This window comes from Manis pentadactyla, chromosome 3 (genome assembly GCF_030020395.1).
Source record: "Manis pentadactyla isolate mManPen7 chromosome 3, mManPen7.hap1, whole genome shotgun sequence".
NCBI classification, from domain to species: domain Eukaryota; kingdom Metazoa; phylum Chordata; class Mammalia; order Pholidota; family Manidae; genus Manis; species Manis pentadactyla.
Window position 1 is genome coordinate 150,422,026 of NC_080021.1, and position 12,903 is coordinate 150,434,928.

A 12,903-nucleotide genomic window follows, 5' to 3' on the forward strand; every position below is an offset into this window, starting at 1 on the left:
TTAAATGAATAATGAATGATGTGATATCTCTATATTGGAATGAGCTCATTTGTCCAAGGAACTCTTTAAGAATGAGACAAGACAGTAATCTGACAAGACAATCGGGTTTCATCTCCATGACTGGGAAACTGACAATATTCTCTTACCAAAGGAAATCTACTCGGAGTACTCAGACAGGCTAACAGTACAGGATATGACACTGGCTTTGACGTAATACGACACCGGCTCTGTGACTGTGAACACCTACGTATGATATGGAAAATTTGTGTCTATGCAATCAATCCTTCTTTCAACTTTTGCATTCTAACATTTTTTTTCTCCTTTTCTTCAATTTAAATGAAATCCTTCCCCTTTTAATGATACGATGACAATAATGAAGAATGGCTTTCTTGTTTAATAACTCACTGTAGACATGTTACTAACAAAATTTGGAGAGCCAGAATGAGATTTACAATAATTTTGTTGTAAGGAAAAATCAATATTATTTAATTATACTATTTAAAAAAGAGGTCTGGGAGGCAGGGGAGGGTGTAGAGGAACATACTAAGGGTGAAAATAAGAGACTCAAATAAGAAACAACCACTGTTAATACTTGCCTGACTTGGATAAGTTCCTGAATAAATAAATACTCTATATGGGACTGGAGAAGAGTTATTTGAAATCAAATGAGTAAGGATGGAGTTTAATCTGTCATGGTAAACCTGAATTCATCTTTGTTTCTTCAGTGTTCTAGTTTCTGCTGATATAAAGTCTATCTCCAATCAATCAACAGTCTTTATCTACCTGTGACCCTGAAACTCTGAAACATTAAACTTTGCATGGCATGGTGCCTAGGTGGGCAGGTGGCAGGATAATGATGTGATTGTGTTTATTTATGGTTTACTAGCTGACTCTGTGGTTTAAGACTGAAACTCAAGAGACACCACCCTCTAGTGTATATTCAAGCCTATATTGAGATTCCCAAGGCAAGCCTGAACTTTTCTAAAGAGGACAAATGGTAACCACAGAGGGGAGAACGGGATGTCAGCAGCCTCATGCCTGTCCCTGGTGACTTTCAGAGTATAAGCTGCTCTCATTCCCTAAGGGTCTTACATTGAGTGGTCCACTCTCCAGTAGTAGAAATGTTTTACATCCTAGAACAAAGTTACAAAGTTTGGTCATTGAAGTTATACAACTGAATTACTTCTGATCTACTGTAGATCAGAAAATGCATGTGTGCATATTTAACATTTACTGACTGTCAAGGTTCCTAGATAGCAGAAACTTATATTTTCTCAGTATTTTTGACCACATGTTAGTTGACAGCATTTCCTTTAAAAAAGCTTAAGAACACAGCAAAAGTGAATTCTGCTACTGGATCCAAGAGAACCATAGCTATCAGAATATGTTCATTTCACTCTGGTTCTTGCATAGAAGTTTATTGGCATTTTGCTGGAAAACATTGTATAGATTTTTCCAAGGAGAATAAAGCAAATATTGATTTAGAAACATAGGTCTTATCATGGTCAGTATTCAATTGAAGGCCATTTTTTTAGGAAATACAACACTAGAACTATACTTACTAAAGCTAGAAACATTTATTAATAATTTATTATATTTATAAGACATCTCAAGAAAAGAGTGCTTCAAACCACTTATTAAATAGAATTTATAAATTATATATAAATGCATGCTTAGTTTTGAGGGTAATGATGAAGTTGTCATCATGCCAAGAATTATGTCACTGTGCCAGTGAATCATATCATTAACCATCTGGAACTTTTCCTCTGACTACCAGATTCTTGACCTGAGACAAATCCACCTTGAGGGAAGAAGGGACATTAAAAAGTGCCTAGTATTTCCTTTCTTAACATGTATCTAAAAAATCTTTTAAATCAAAGAGATAAAAGTGAAATCCTGTCTGCTACATCAGTCAGGGGTGAAACTTTCTATTGTTTTTACTATTTAATGCTTACAAAACTTTTTCACGTATATTTATTCCATTCTCACAATTATATTGTGGGGTGGGTGGGGCAGGTGATATCACTGTACATATTTCTAACCTGACAGCTAGAGTCAGTGATTAGTAAATGAGGGAGTCAGGACTTGAATCTGGATCTTTTACCTTCTTTGAGGGAAGACCACAGTGCCCACCTTAGCTTACACATTTGGAGGCATAAAATTATCTAAAATTCTAAATTGCATATAGACAAACATTATAGAAAGCAAAATTATAGACTGACAGTATAATTCAAAATGATACTGGAGTATGAGGACATTAGTGGTATGAACCTCTATACATCTACAATTTAATACTGAAAAGTCATTCAGTGAACTCCTATATCATAGTCCCATTCTCAGAGTACTATATGGAACCACAGGCATCCACTTTGTTACCCCTTTTTGGGTGGGTGTGGGAAACTCAGAAGGACAACTATGTTCCCAGTTACTGCATCGTTATTCAATTTCCTGTACAATTCTTGAAAAACCAGCTCTTCTGGAGTTAGCACTCATGTTGTGTTCATACTATTCAAAGTTTTCTCTTTTTGAAACTTTTGTTCTTCTCAGTAACTTTTCTTACCTGATAGTTGAAACCAAGCTAGGTGATGAAATAATGACAGTGAGATTTATTCATTGTCTTGATAATGCAAGACATTGGAATGCAAGGCTAAGCCGTCATGTGCATGCTTAGTCTTGGTCTTTCAAGATCTCTCTGGGTTGATTTTTCTTGAACTCTACTGCTTTTTCTACTTTTTTTTGACTTGGTCTTTGAAAGTCTTTACTTGAATTACCTTTTCCTCCTCAGTTCCTATGTTGAGGTCTTCTTTCATTATTTCTTTGTGTCTATTCATTTGAATCACAGACTATAAATAAAGGCTTAGATCCCAATTTTCTTAGAGCTCTTCAGAAAATGAGTAAATAAGTTGACTATCTGGACACCTTTCTTGGTATTTTTGGTTTCAAATGAACTATAACCCCTAGAAATTGCCAAGAATAAGTTCTACTGATTACAGCAAAGGCAATTCAAAATGCCATTATTCCATCCTCAAAACAAAACAACCAGAAAAAGACCAAAGCATGAACCAAGTCAGATAGATAGTTATCACGACTTTGATCTCACATGTGTTGGGAGTGTTCCAATTAAATGAACTTCTAAATATTCTGCCATTCTGTATCTGAGATGTGCTCAAGTAATTGTTAATGCTATTGATTGGATTTTCATGTTTTAGTAGTCTTTCTAGAAACTTAGAAAATGTTATGATATAAAATACTTTGCATCAATGACATGAATGATGCAATTTGGGGGAAGTACTAAAAATTCTATCTTATAAAGACCTTGATAATTGTGAAGAGCAAAAAATAACTGATTTTCATCATTCTTGTTATGATCTTAGATTGTTTTTTAAACATCGTAAAAGGTGGTAACTCCAAAAGAAAAAAAACTTTAAATTTCTACAGGTCTGGCTTAAAATATATTTTTTTAAGAAAATGATTTTAAAGAAATAAATGAACTTTAGTGAACTCTATTTCTTCTTAAGAAAATATAAATGTGGAAAAAAAAACCCACCACCAATCTACTTTGAGTTCATTTTCAAATGAGAGATTTGGAGACTACTCAGTGGGTCATACGTAAATGTTTTCTCTTAAGAATGTGGTCTCTGGCTTGTATATTTCAGCACAATTTCATGTACAGGAGCAATGCAACTAAGAAATGTTCCAGGAAATAACTTACATTAGGTCATGTGATACATGTTCGATGTTAGGATGACCTGACTCCTCTCTGAGCATATGATGGGATATATTTGGACACACAGTGAGTATTAATCTGAAAGTACATTTTGAAAGCATCTGGGTGGTGGATGGTTATCTCAGGAGTCATGAACATAAATGCTGCCTTGGTGATGAGCACAAATGATGCAGCTCACTACCACCAGTGGGGAACAAACTACATCACACACAAAATACAAATGCCAAGGCAGTTGTTGGCCAGAGTCCTGAACAGAGTCCTTAATAAGGTTATTAAGAAATAAACATTTTTTTTTAAATTTTGGTATCATTACTCTACAATTACATGAGGAACATTATGTTTACTAGACTCCCCCCATCACCAAGTTCCCCCCACATTCCCCATTGCAGTCACTGTCCATCAGCATAGTAAGATGTTATAGAATCACTACTTGTCTTCTCTGTGTTGCATAGCCCTCCCCGTGCCCACCCCCCACATTATACATGCTAATCGTAATGCCCCCTTTCTTTTCTCTGCCCCCCATCCCTCCCTTCCCACCCATCCTCCCCAGTCCCTTTCCCTTTGGTAACTGTTAGTCCATTCTTGGGTTCTGTGAGTCTGCTGCTGTTTTGCTCCTTCAGTTTTCCTTTGTTCTTATATTCCACAGATGAGTGAAATCATTTGATACTTGTCTTTCTCTGCCTGGCTTATTTCACTGAGCATAATACCCTCTAGCTCCATCCATGTTGTTGCAAATGGTAGGATTTGTTTTCTTCTTATGGCTGAATAATATTCCATTGTGTATGTGGACCACACCTTCTTTATCATCTACTGATGGACACTTAGATTGCTTCCATTTCTTGGCTATTGTGAAAAGTGCAGCAATAAACATAGGGGTGCATTTGTCTTTTTCAAACTGGGATGCTGCATTCTTAGGGTAAATTCCTAGGAGTGAAATTCCTGGGTCAAATGGTATTTCTATTTTGAGCATTTTGAGGAACCTACATACTGCTTTCCACAATGGTTGAACTAATTTACATTCCCACCAGCAGTGTAGGAGGGTTCCCCTTTCTCCACAACCTCACCAACATTTGTTGTTGTTTGTCTTTTGGATGGTGGCGATCCTTACTGGTGTGAGGTGATATCTCATTGTGGTTTTAATTTGCATTTCTCTAATGACTAGTGATGTGGAGCATTTTTTCATGTGTCTGTTGACCATCTGAATTTCTTCTTTAAACATCTTCTTTTACTGCAGAGCATACGATGTGAATCACAAATACTCATCAGGTGGCCAATTTTTACTGGCAGTGTCTATGGAGTCTTAGATATTAGTGATAGAGTTTTCAGTATAAAAGCTATTGAATTTCTTTGCTATTTTATTTATGGGAGTGAATGTACAGAAATGCTCATACATCCACTAACTAACTTTACCTGAATTCCAGTGTAATAAAACATAGTGTTATGAAATTTTTAAAAAATTTAAACTATAATTTAAAATGTTGGATAAAAATTAGATAGAGTAAGAACAAAAAGAATCTTTCACAAAAAATAAAGCTTGTAATTTAATGTTACAAAATCCATCGTTACAAAGTAAATCTACAAGTTACAGAATAAAGCAGTAGCATTAGGTGAAGATTTAAAGCCAGAATTAATTAAACTGCTTCCAGTCACACCCATTTATTCTCACTCTGTTATTTTCCACAGCGTATATGTAGATATGAATACTTTCCACAGAGAAATCCTCTTTTCCATCCAAAATCCGCTATCAGATTTGTTCTGTATTCCCATTTTGCTTCAGCCCATCTTAAGTAATGAAAGTAAAATATGGCATTTATTGCTCATATACACATTGTAGAGCATTATGCAAGAAGTTTGTGATGTATGATACTGGAGATAATTCTCATAAAAATTTGTGAACTGGATACTATTTTATCCTTACGTTACATGAGGCCTCATATTGGTTAAATAACTTCCTGAAGATCTCAGTCCTTAAATGCTAGAACTGGAACTTAAACTTTAGGCAATTACTCTCTAAAGACCATGCTTTGAAAAACTATGCCATAAGCAATCCAAGGGCAAGATTTTTCTTACAGAGCTTCACTTTGAATTTACTTTTAATACAGGTTGGTGTTAAGTGAGCCTCAAAATACATGAGGAAGTGAATTAGACCAGAGAAACTGTGCCTGTGAAAATTATGATGAAGAAATGATGCTGTAGAGTTTAAAAAGGGTAAGATGGTGAGAGCAATATACCACAACAGCTGGCAGCAGAGATTCTGGAATCTAATTGCTGGAGAACAAATCTGACTTGCTACTTACTAGCTATACAACTCTTAACAAGTGTCTGAGTCTCTGTGACTTAGTTTCCCATCTGTAAAACTACATAATAATTAGTATCCCATGAAACTATCATCCAACAGGACGTTGAGAATGAAAAGCAGATGGTTGCTAAAGTAGAAATGTTGTCATCTTTGTGTGTTTGCTCTACTATCCTTAAGACTAAAAAGGAGATAAAATTTAAAACAAAAAGTATCATTATTTGAATTGAAAACTTAGGAATATGGATCTCATAGTTTAACCTAGTCTTTCATTTCAGCACAACAAAACAGTTAAGTGAGGGCTATTTGCTGAAGCCCTCAGAGGAACCAGCAAATGCCACGGGAAGCAGGAAGTAAGGGTCCTGTCAAGTGGAAGAAAGTCTGATTTTAATCAAGAAACTGACAATAAGTATGTCTTTGAAGGGGTCTATCTTGTAAATGATCCCTTTTTAAGTTTGCTGTACATGCTGGGATGGCACTATCTTGAAAAGAACTACTCAAAAAAAATCAAAACTTTTTGTTAACACCATATTCAGTTTGATTCTTTTTAAATTTATTTTCTTGTGAGATTTATCATATAAAAGATTTTATAAGCTATATATATACATATGTGTGCATGTATGTATATTTGTGTGTGTGTATGAGTATAGGTAGATATCTTTGTATTCCATTCCATCTATTTTTTTATCTTTCTCTTAACCAGACCCACGGTATCTTAGATTCTAAGTTATGTAATACATGTGGATATCCCAACATCTGCTTCAAGTCTTTCTGGGCCAAGCACTTTGCTAATTCTCCGGCACATTTCACCTTTTGGCATGACATGTATGGTAGGATCCTGTGATAGCGGTGGTGGCTTTCGAGTTCTTGTGAAGTACTAGACAACAGTTACAAAAGCGCCTAAATTGAAGACTATGTATCTGTTCTACAGTGCTTATTGATTTTCCTTTGACTCATATGATGTTGAAAACTTATAATTCCAGCTTAAAAAAACACCCTGAATTTATCTACATGTATCAATCCAATTCAGTACTTCTAAGTTTATCTTAAGGATTTCAAGTGATTTTGTCAATTAAGAATAAAAGATAAACGTATGGGTATAATAATGATTGCATTTTTTATAAGCAGTGATAAAGAGGTCCATTCATAGTTCAAAAAGGAGAAGGAATTAAGATGCTAAGTAGAAAATTCTAATTAAGAGTTTTTTAAACATAGGGTTATTGTAGCAAGTTCTGGGGCAGGTTAATCCTGCTTGCAAGAGTCTAAGAATCAAGTTGGAAAAATAGACTTTTCTTCCCATATAAAAATTTCAATAGCCTATCAAGGCTGAATACAGTAAATGTTAACTGAACAGAATAGCTCTCTAGAGGGAGGGGTGACTGCCATAGATGGGAGTCATGTGGAGATGCTCTGTCAAAAATCATAAAGCGATAATGCTCACAGAGAGGAAGTGCAGAAGGGTGTTCCAGAGATGAGAAGACCACCGACCAGTATAGAGATTAGAATGTGTATAGTATACTTGCTGGTTGAAATTTCAAATTATAAGTGAATCACATGCAAAATATGTAAAAATTCATTACAGAAATCTCTGTGGTATGTTTATGGTATCATAGGGCCCTTCTGTGGGTGTGAGAACTAGGTCAGGATTTTAAACTGGATGAGGAAGCAATATTCCATGGGCACTAATGATATTAGACGACTGCTCATCGAATTTTAATACTCTTTTAGTATGTATATCAAGCCATGCTCTTGCCAGCTACCCAAATGTTTCTCCTTTAGAAACACCTTGGTGTATCAGCCATCGCCACAGATTCCTAATGGATGAGTATTGCCACTTGGCCACTGATACTCTGCAACTGTATCATTCCCACTGATGAGAGAGAGTCCAGCTCTCTAACAATAATGCCTGTGATCAATCCTGCTGCAGCCACTGCTGAGCTTTTCAAACATGCCAGAGCCTCTGTCACTAACTAGCATGTTCCTCATAAGCTTAGTGATGGGAGTGTTCTTCTGGCCGTTGCAAAGAACACAGCCAGCTGGCGGGCTCTCAAGTGTTATACAATAGAACCATTCTAGCCTGCTCACTTCCCTCAACCTTTTGGTCCCTTCCTCAAAACTCTGCCAAGGCAGTTCTATCATTTGTACCTAATTTAATATAAGCCTCTGTGCCCCACAGGTTTCCGGTAACCATCTCAGCAGCATTATCAGGACCCTTTCCAGGTGCTCTCGCCAGGGAGTTCTCAGTCACGGGAGAATGTCCCCATTACTGGCCAGTTCTCTTACTGAGCTTATCACTCACTACTCCCAACCCCACCCAGTCCAGTACTACGGAGATCTACTCCCCATAACCTCCCCAACCCTGATTTCTTTTGCTACAATTAATCATGTCCTGATGTTCTTTTGGTGAATAATTCCCTCTGGTCTCCAGCAGGGAAGTACTTCTTCCCTCATTGGCCTAGGAGACTCGATTCTAGTTACAGAACTAGAAGACTGGAGAGGAAGTGGGGTCAGATCTTGAAGAGAACAATTATTATCTTCCAAGGCATCCATTTCAGCTGAGGTTTTTGGCGAGTCTTCAGGCAAGAAAAGGCTGCTATTATTCAGCAAAACAAAGTAGGCCACACTTGCAGGCCCAGGGGTCCAGATGAATCCAGGGGTCCCGGGTTCATGAGCACATCACCCATATGTCTCCATTCCACTTCTTCTCTAACAGGGTTTTGATTTTAGCATAAAGGACTTGCCTAGGCTATGAAGTCAGTCTTCATTGTAGGTCTACTATTTTTACAATAAAGTGCATGTGAAATAGAAAATATATATATTGGTTTTAGTCCCCAGTTCCTGGCATAGAGCTAAAACCATGTAATTCCCTGAGTGATAAGAATGGTAAGAGCATCTTTTATCCTAATATTTGGTCTTTGACCTTGGCTCCTGACACAGGGCTCCTAAATCTCTTGGAATTTAGTGGGTGACAGCAGTGTCTTTGTTCTAATGAGGTGACTCCTGATGGGCTCTTGGTTGCAGGCTGGTCACCGACAGATCAAACCATGACTAGAAGCTTGGAATTTGTAGCCCCCTTACCCCATTCTCCAGAGAGAGGAGAGGGGCTAGAAATGGAGTTAATGATTGATTATCCCTATGCGATGAAGCCTCCATAAAATCCCGATAGTAAGGAGTTTGGAGAGCTTCCCAGGTGATGAACACATGCAGGGATGAGAGAATGATGTGTCTGGAAAGGGCATGGAAGCTCTGCACCCCTTCCCACATAGCTTGCCCTACACATTGCTTCCATCTGGATGCTCATTTGTTTCTGTTACCATATCCTGTATTATATAATAAATTTTTAAACTTGTTCCCTAGAGTTTTGTGAGCTATTCTAGCAAATAATCAAATCCAAGGGGGAGGAGGTCATGGGAATCTCTGATTTGTAGCCAAGTTGGACAGAGGTTGAGGGCAGCCTGGGGACCTACTATGTACAACAGGCCTCTGAAATGGGAGAAAGTCCCAAGGGACTGAGCACTTAATCTGTGGATCTGATGCTATGATGCTATTTCCAGGTATACAGTCATATTTGAGTTAAATGATGGACATCCACCTGTGGTCACAGAGAATTGCTTGGTGTAGGAAAAATCCCCACACATGGGGTTTCAGAAATGTCATGAGTATAATAGCAGTGTGTGACTGACAGACAGACAGACAGACAGGAGGAAGAGAGAGTTTTTCCCAGACAGCTCACTACCCAATCTTCACTTCAATCTGCTTTCTAGCTACAGAAATTGTGGTTCTTTTTAAATGTCTCCCTGGGGGCTTTTTAACTTTCAAACAGTGCCCCAGGTTGACGATCGACAAAGCTGAGCTTGTCAGGTTTTCTTCCTCAAAACAACTGTAGCACTTAGCAACAACGAACACACGCTTATATTATCAATCCCACTGCATCTCCGAAATGCTCGGTATCAAGCAAGCCAGTGCAGCTCCCGTCGCCTGCATCCCGTCCCAGCTCCCCCTGGGGAAAGTTAGTGCTTACAATGCTGGAGGAAGCAGGCAGTTGCCAGTTTACCTTGGACCACAGGACCCCTATTCCTATCCAGCTGGCAAGGGATCTAATTGCAGAATCATATCCTATGCTTCTAAGGGGCTGACTTGTGGCCCCAAGATGTATATGTTGATGTCCTGACCCCCATGTCTCCCAGCCTGTGGCTGTATTTGGAGAGAGAGCCTTTAAAGAGGTAATTAAGGTAAAATGAGGTCATACGGGTGAACCCATTTACCACCTACCAGTCAAGGAGAAAGGCCTCAGGGCAGCCAGCCAGGCTGACACCTTGATTTAGGACTTTTTATATCCAGACCTGTGAGAAAATTAATGTCTGTTGTTGAAGCCCTCCCGTCTGCGTTATTTTGTTAGAGCATCCCTAGCAGACTACCGGGAGCCTAACAGGGGGCCTCATGAAAGTGAGAACACACTGAGGGCCTGGAGTGGGAGGCGGACTTGGGGGTGTGTGGGAAGAGCACCATGGTGTCTGCTCTGGCCAGAAGCCTTCATTCCAGTGCACCGTGTCTGTAATGTAGGCATCTTATCTCCACAGGTTCAGCTTCTGCATGAGTAGGTATTTGGCTCCTAGAAAGGACATGATGAGGGTTCTTACTGGAACCCAAAGCTGGGACTCATGCTCTGTTACTGTGGGCTCTGCAAATGTACCAGGCTTGCTTTCATACAATGGAGACAGAAATAAGTATATTTGGATTTGAGGAGATTCATTTGGATGCATCTTGACATTTCTACACTGGGTGATAATGGTGAATAGGTTAACGCAGCAACTAACTACAGGAAGATGAGGGCAAAGGATCAAGGGCACAGATCCTTCAAAGTTGAGGAAATGGGTCATTCACCAGATGAATAACCCAGACCAGGGACAATTTTAACCAAGGATGGGGAGAATCCAGAATGGTTAATGGAGGAGCAAGAAGAGCCCTTATTAAAAACTCTTTGTTTAGTTCAGTTCATCTTAAATTGTTTTCATATTTGCACACACAAGGGATTTACATCACAGTCCTAAAAAAGCAAAAGTCATAGCCAAGTTTGAGAAACTGTTGTCTATAGATGGGAAAATACACTAAATAACCACACAATGACAGAACCTTTTTGCTTCTATAAAGGACTAACCATAAGATTCACATTATAGTCTTTTAGGTTAAATCTGATTTTATATGCTTTTGTTTCCAAATATAATTAGTATAATATCTCATCTATATATTCTTCCTTGAGGTAAAATTAGCCTTCATTAAAAGGGAATTCTAAATCACAATTACACTGCACAGGGAAACTTAGGTAGACACATCAAGCCTTATTCAGATCTTGTGCCTTGTGGATCAAATACAAACAAACTTACAAATTATGGATGATCCCATGAGCAAAGAACCTTGTTATTCAGAGTGCTTGGACTGAGGTACAGATCCCCCAAGAAAATGAGAACATATCTCCTTCTTTTTCCTAAGTTACAAGCCCTTTCTCTATCTTTCCTGACATTCCATATGTAGATGGTAAATACTCACCAGTGTATCAGATCATTTCACCCAAGAGACCATCACTTTGTGTTAATGCCAAATCTTAGTTCAAATCTTAAAAATCACCATTTCATAAAAGCATTAGAATCATAACTGTATCCTTTGTGTGATATGATGTTAGCTCACAGATTTTTGCCTTTTATTAATCACTTAGCTTACGAGCAAACTCCGAGTTCTTTATTCCTTTTCTTTTCTTTGATCTTCCAACCAATTTGAAACCTCTTCCAGGGAAGAAAGCAGTTTTCTCTGCAGCCACTTTTCTCTGGCATGTATTAAAAGGCAGGCTTTGTCTACTCCCTGACTCTAAAGACAACAGAAAGCTTTGTTTCTTCCATGTTACTGCATATGCTTGTGAAGTTAAAATGAGATCATACAGGCAAAACTGCTTGCTCACCACCTAGTATATAGTAAATGATCAATAAATATTTGCTACCATTATTATTTTATCCCTTTCTCTATCCTACTGGGCTTACTGTCATTTAGAACTGTATGTGAAATGGTACAGAAGGCACACTTTGCCTACACTGACCTTTAAAAGTAGATGATCCTATTTTCATATTTGGCAATGGTCGAATTTCTCAGTAGAATGTGTCATAATTTACCTAACATTAGGCAGACGACCAGCAAGCTCCAAGAACCTGCCAGGGACAGAGTCAGAGGGTGCAGCTGAATCTGGAAATGATTTGAGGGAGTACAAAGGCAGGGGAGAGTCGAAACTGGGAATGGCAGGACCAGGAAATAGAAGATGGGACTCAAGCAATTCATGTTGCCTCACCCATGCAAATTCAGAAGCCCTGCTGAGTCAAGCCAGGCAGGAGAAGTCACATGGCACCCTGGGAAAATCCGGAGGAGCCAAGGAAACAGTTACTCAAATCAGGAAGAGAAAGTCACTGAGGCTGCTTGAAAGGGAAGCAACCCATGTCCAACCAGGAGAAATATTGGTAGATCCTCAGCAGCAAAGGAAATGAATGAATAGGACTCACATGACCTGGTGTTAGACACTGCATTGCTCCGTCCCACTTGTAATTCTTGTTTATTCCATATATAAATATCTTCAGTATGCCATCAGGAATTTGACGTATTCATAATTAAGAAATATTATTCATGCTGCCCAGATATCTCAGATTTCACTGACCTGAGACCATAGGGAAAAGAATTAAGTAGTACTTTCTTATTGTTCCTTAATCATGATGGCAACCATCCCTCCAAGTTGCTACTTGATTGGTAGCAAGTAATGACCATAAAAATGTGAGGTCATTTCAAGGGCCTCACAGGCATCCCAGGTCAGTTTTCAACTACAAAGAGGATCAGCGTTCAGTGA